At 43.5% G+C, this 5,717-nt stretch overlaps 1 long non-coding RNA gene across 1 annotated transcript; it reads right to left on the reverse strand.

The window, feature by feature from the left end:
* Nucleotides 1–3,735: 3,735 nt before the first annotated feature.
* Nucleotides 3,736–5,312, reverse strand: LOC132237522 (uncharacterized). Its single transcript, XR_009453540.1, has 2 exons — nt 5,153–5,312; nt 3,736–4,945 (listed from the first exon to the last, which is right to left on the reverse strand). It is a non-coding gene; the product is annotated as an uncharacterized LOC132237522 (long non-coding RNA).
* Nucleotides 5,313–5,717: the final 405 nt, after the last annotated feature.

Below are 5,717 nucleotides of genomic sequence, written 5' to 3' on the forward strand. Positions count from 1 at the left end.
GAAGCAATGCAAGCCGCTGCGGGCCCTTGGGCCTTCTCTTGGAAGTTCTGGGTCTGCCTGGCTCGGCTGCAGTTAGGTAATTATCAGTTTGCAAAGGGCCAGTACATTCACATGCAAAAGCCTCTGCTGCAGCCTGGGTGGGGCGGGGTCTCAGGGAATCAAAGGGCGGAGCAAAGAGCTATGGCTGATTCTCCGCCCAGCCCTAAGGAGTCCCGAGTCTCAGTGACCCGATAATTACTGCAAGCACCTCTGAGGGAAAGCCGCCCTCAAGTTCGCCCGCTGCCGGACAGTGCAGCTTCTCCCGGTATGAGTCCTGGGTCCCCAGAGACTTCCTGGAACCGGAGTTCAGAGCAGTCGGGAGCTTGTGATTCAAAAAGACAGCTGCGTCCTCAGGTGCCACCCACTTTCCGTGCGCGCGAGCCACCGTACCTCTGCACTTCACCTCTGCAGCTCCTCTGGCTCTCCCTGTGCTTTTCTTTCCTTCTAGTTGTAGAATTTACACTCAGCCAGCGTTCCTGTTGTTCTAGATGATGTCTGCTCTGTCCTTTGAGGTGTTTTTCAATTGTTGTGGGAGGAGGCAATTTCCCCGTGTTTATCTATGCCGCCATCTTAGTTTCTCCTCTCCTATTCTTATGCCTATTTTACCTTTTAATGAGTAAAAGCAGCTATTTAAGGAAAGAGTATTCAATTAACAATAAAACAATATACTGAATTAAAATGGTAGTAAACATCCTTGTTCCCAGAATAACAGTTTTTAGAAAAGGTTTTATCTTAATGAAAGTAAAAGAATTATTTCTATCTTGGTTTTTAAAAAGTTTTTTTTTTAAGTACATTTTTATTGATTTCAGAGAGGAAGGGAGAGGGAGAGAGAAATAGAAACATCAGTGATGAGAGAGAATCATTGATGGGCTGGGGATGGAGCCCACAACTCAGGCATGTGCCCTGACCACGGAATGGAACTGTGAATTCCTGGTTCATAGGTTGAGGCTCAACTACCGAGCCACACCGGCTGGGCAGAGCAATGCATTTCTAAGTTAACAGATAACATCAACAGATATCCACACTCTATACATTCATTAACCTCCTTCCTGGGGGGTGACATTCATCTTAGGGGGGCATTCACCTTCTTGGGTGTGAGCCAAGCCTGGGCTACAGAGAGTGAAACAGTCACAGAAGGTTAAACACAGTGAGTTCAACATTTCCCGGATGCCCTTAAGGCTGGAGCTATATTGCATCTCTGAGCCCCCTACATCTACTTAATTAGTTGGTAAAGCAGAGACCAGAACTGTTTCTAAAACGTTCCACATGATGCTGATGCTGCTGGTCCAGGACCACACTTTGGGAACGAGTTTTTTAGCATAATTCCCATGGAGACACATTCCCCGTGTCTGCTCTCTGCAAATCCCTAGAGTCATTATGGGCCTGAGGTAATAGTTTCTCCTCTAAAAAAGTTTTGTTTGACTTTGTGTGTGTGTGTTGTTGTTTTTTGTCTCCTTTGAAATTATCTTTTGATTTATGTTTTTATTTGGGTCAAGATTCAAAAGCTTCAGGAAGGTAAGAAGTCTTGCTCTCCCCCAGTCCTGTCCCTGACAGGGAACCACAATCAATGAAACCAAGAGCTGGTTCTTTGAAAAGTAAAACAAGATGGATAAACCGTTAGCCAGACTCATCAAGAAACAGAGAGAGAGGACCCAAATAAATAAAATCAGAAGTGAAAGCAGATAAGTAACCATTGACACCACAGACATACAAAGGATTGTAAGAAAATACTATGAACAACTATATGCCCACAAGCTGGACAATGTGGATGAAATGGACAATTGCTACAAAAATTCTATCTCCCAAAACTGAATCAGGAAGAATCAGAAAACCTGAATTGGCCAATTACAACTGATGAAATAGAAGCAGTAATCAAAACTCTCCCAGCAAATAAAAGCCCAGGTCCAGATGGCTTCACAGGGGAGTTTTACCAAACATTCCAAGAAGAACTAACACCTGTCCTCCTCTAATTAATCGAAAAAAAATCCAAGCTGTTTTTATGAGGCCAGCATTATCCTAATTCCGAAACCATGTAAAGACACTACAATGAAAGAGAATTACAGACCAATATCCCTGATGACCATAGATGCTAAAATCCTCAACAAAACATTAGCAAATCGGATCCAGCAATATATTAAAAAGATCATACACCATGACCAAGAGGGATTTATTCCAGGGATGCAAGGCTGGTACAATATTCACAAATCAAACATGATACATCACATAAACAAACTGAAAGACAAAAACCATATGTTCATATCGATAGACACAGAAAAAGCATTTGACTAAATCCAACACCCATTTTTTGATAAAAACTCTTAGCAAAATGAGAATATAGGGAGCATATCTCAACATAATAAAGGTCATATATGGCAAACCTACAGCCAACATCATACTCAATGGGAAAAATCTAAAATCATTGCCCCTAAAATAAGGAATAAGACAGGGATGCTCGCTTTCACCACTCTTACTCAACATAGTACTGGAAGTCCTAGCCACAGTGATTAGACAAGAAGAAGAAATAAAAGGCATCAAAATTGGAATGGAGGAAGTAAAACTCTCATTATTTGCAGATGACATATTATACATAGAAAACCCTAAAGACTCCATCAAAAGAACTATATTTAATAAATGAATTAGGCGATGTAGCAGGATACAAAATCAACACCCATAAATTGATGGCTTTTTTATACACTAATATTGAATTCTCAGAAAGAGAAACTAAACAATCCCAATTACCACTGCAACCAAAAAAATTAAGATACTTAAAAATAAACTTAACCAAGGAGATAAAAGACCTATACTCAAAAAACAACAGGATGTTGAAATAAAGAAATGGAGGAAGATATAAACAAGTGGAAGAATATACTGTGTTCCTGGATTGGTAGACTGGCATCATTAAACTGTCCATACTATCCAGGGCAACCTACAGATTCAATGCAATCCCTATTAAAATACCGACATCGTATTTCACAGATCTGGAACAAATACTCCAAAAATATGGAACCAAAAAAAAGACCCCAAATATCTGCAACAATCTTGAGAAAGAATAACAAAGTTGGAGGAATCACAATATCAGATATTTTGTTATACTACAAAGCCACCATAATTAAAACGGCCTGTTACTGGCACAAGAACAGGCATATAGACCAATAGAACAGAACAGAAACCCCAGAAATTGACCCAAGCCATTATGTTCAATTAATATTTGACAAAGGAGGCAAGAGCATATAATGGAGTCAAGAGAGTCTCTTCAATAAATGGTGCTGGAAAAATTGGACAGATACATGCAAAAAAATGAAACTAGACCACTACCTTAGACCACCATACACATGAATAAACTCAAGATGGATAAAAGACTTGAATATAAGTTGAGAAACCATAAAAATATTAGAAGAAACCATAGGCAACAAAATCTCAGACATCTCTTGTAGCAATATGTTTATAGATACATATCCTAGGGCAAAGGAAACTAAGGAGGAAATAAACAAATGAGCCATCAAAATAAAAAGCTTCTGCACAGCAAAAGAAACCATCAACAAAACGAAAAGAGAGCCCACTGTATGGGAGAACATATTTGGCAATGATACATGTGATAAGGGGTTGATATCCAAAACAGATAAGGAACTCACACAACTTAACAAAAGGAGGACAATCTGTTGTGGACCAACATTCGCGAGAATAAGACCACCGACCCCAATTCGGTCTTAAACAGCAAGCGAGGATTTATTGAGCTGGCCAGCGTCTGCCACAGGCCCCTCCTGTAACAGCCCTGAGCTTTGTGCTCAGCAAGCTTTTATACACAGAAACCACAAATGTCCTTGATTTACAGTTACAAGGGTCTGATCAGGACCTTGACGCACCGATGTCTGGGAGTGGGAAACTTGGAGTTATGCCTGGTTACCTATCCTTGACCCCATCCTTGTTAAAATTTTTTACTGACATTCAATTCATCACACTCCCTACTGGTCTTAAGAGACAAATTCAGACCCTGGATTCGTCGCTAGTATCCACTAGCTGAGAGTATTGGGTATGCAGGACCATGAGTTAGGACGCAGAGCCCTGGCTTGGGCCCAGTCTGGAGGTTTAGGGAGAGTATGAAGGGGGTAATTCCGGTGACGCATGCCCACCAGGTACCATTTGGGGCCACCAGATACCAGGGGGTCCCGGACCCTGGTCTCTCCGGAAGTCGGAGTGTCCGGTTACAATTTTCTGCATAGGGGGAATCGGGGAGGGAGTAATTGGCAGATGCGACACACAGCCCGGCTCCAGTAATATCTCCTAAAGTTAATCCCCTCCTCCCCTTTCCCCACGCACATAGTCCCGGGGTTTCTGCATTCCTGGACACGTTGCGGATGTGGGCCGCACTTTCCCCAAATGGAGCCGAAGCTCCGATCCCTACGTAATAGGGGGGCTCAGGGTTCATTTGGGCACACGCCTGGCATCTCCGAGCCACATCCTTGGCCATCCTCTGTAGTCCCAGAACACAGTAATTCTTGCAAAGAAGCTCAGCCAGCTTGGTGCCTCCAAGATGGGTGCCCCTATGGGTCTGCTCTACGATGATTCTGCCCAGGCTTTCTGGGAGGAACAGACGGTGGTCCGGGAGTTTCAGCCATCCTCCCCTGGTTACCTGGTCCCCTAGTCCTTTTGCTTGCTCTTCTTCCTTCTTGGTGTAGGTTGGGGTGTCTGGCAGCTGGCGGTCTGGGAGGGCCACTAAGACCTGTAGGGCCCCTACTGGTCTTTTGGTGGCTTCCTTTGCTGCTTGATCAGAGCAGGTTGACTGGCCAGGTCTGTTGTCTTCTTGAGGATGATCCGCAGTGGGTGTGTCTGGTCAGAGGTCACCTTCTATTCAGGCTGGGCGTCACTTGGCTGGTGGGCTGCTGCTGCCCAGAGGCAAGTAGGTCACCTAAATACTCAAATGCAAAGGGGTCAAGTCTTTTGGACAAATAGTCTACCAACCTTTTTTAGGGGCTGAGACTTTAGGTGAGTACCTCTTTGGCTATGCCCCTTGTCTCACATACCTAGAGGTGGGAATACTTAGTTACATCTGGCAGCACTAGTTGGCCCATCGTCCTTGCTCTGCTTATGTCTGTCTAACTGGCTAATATATTACCTCAAGGATCCTGGCTCTGAATTCTTTCAGGGAAAATGGGTGTTGGATTTCTTCTGTAGCTGCTTCGTACTGAGGAGGGACGAAGTTTTCGCTCAGAGCCAAGAGATCCTTGCTGTCTGTCAGAGGGACGAAGAGGCCTGGGCACAGAAGGAGGTGGGCTTGTGACCTGAAGGAAAGAAAACATTTCAGTTTTTTTTTTTTAATGTATTTTATTGATTTTTTACAGAGAGGAAGGGAGAGAGATAGAGAGTTAGAAACATCGATCAGCTGCCTCCTGCACATCTCCTACTGGGGATGTGCCCGCAACCCAGGTACATGCCCTTGACTGGAATCGAACCCGGGACCCTTGAGTCCATAGGCCGACGCTCTATCCACTGAGCCAAACCGGTTCTGGCCATTTCAGTTTTAATAACCTCTATTGAAATAGAGTTTTTCTCCTCAAAATTACCTCTGTGTTTATCAAAAACCAAATCAAGATTAATTTATCTATTGTATTCAATTTGGCCTGATGTTTGCATAAACACAAGAATGGTAACCGACCACCTTTGCCGGAATTTCATGATTG

The sequence above is a fragment of the Myotis daubentonii genome, chromosome 6 (assembly GCF_963259705.1).
Source record: "Myotis daubentonii chromosome 6, mMyoDau2.1, whole genome shotgun sequence".
NCBI lineage: Eukaryota > Metazoa > Chordata > Mammalia > Chiroptera > Vespertilionidae > Myotis > Myotis daubentonii.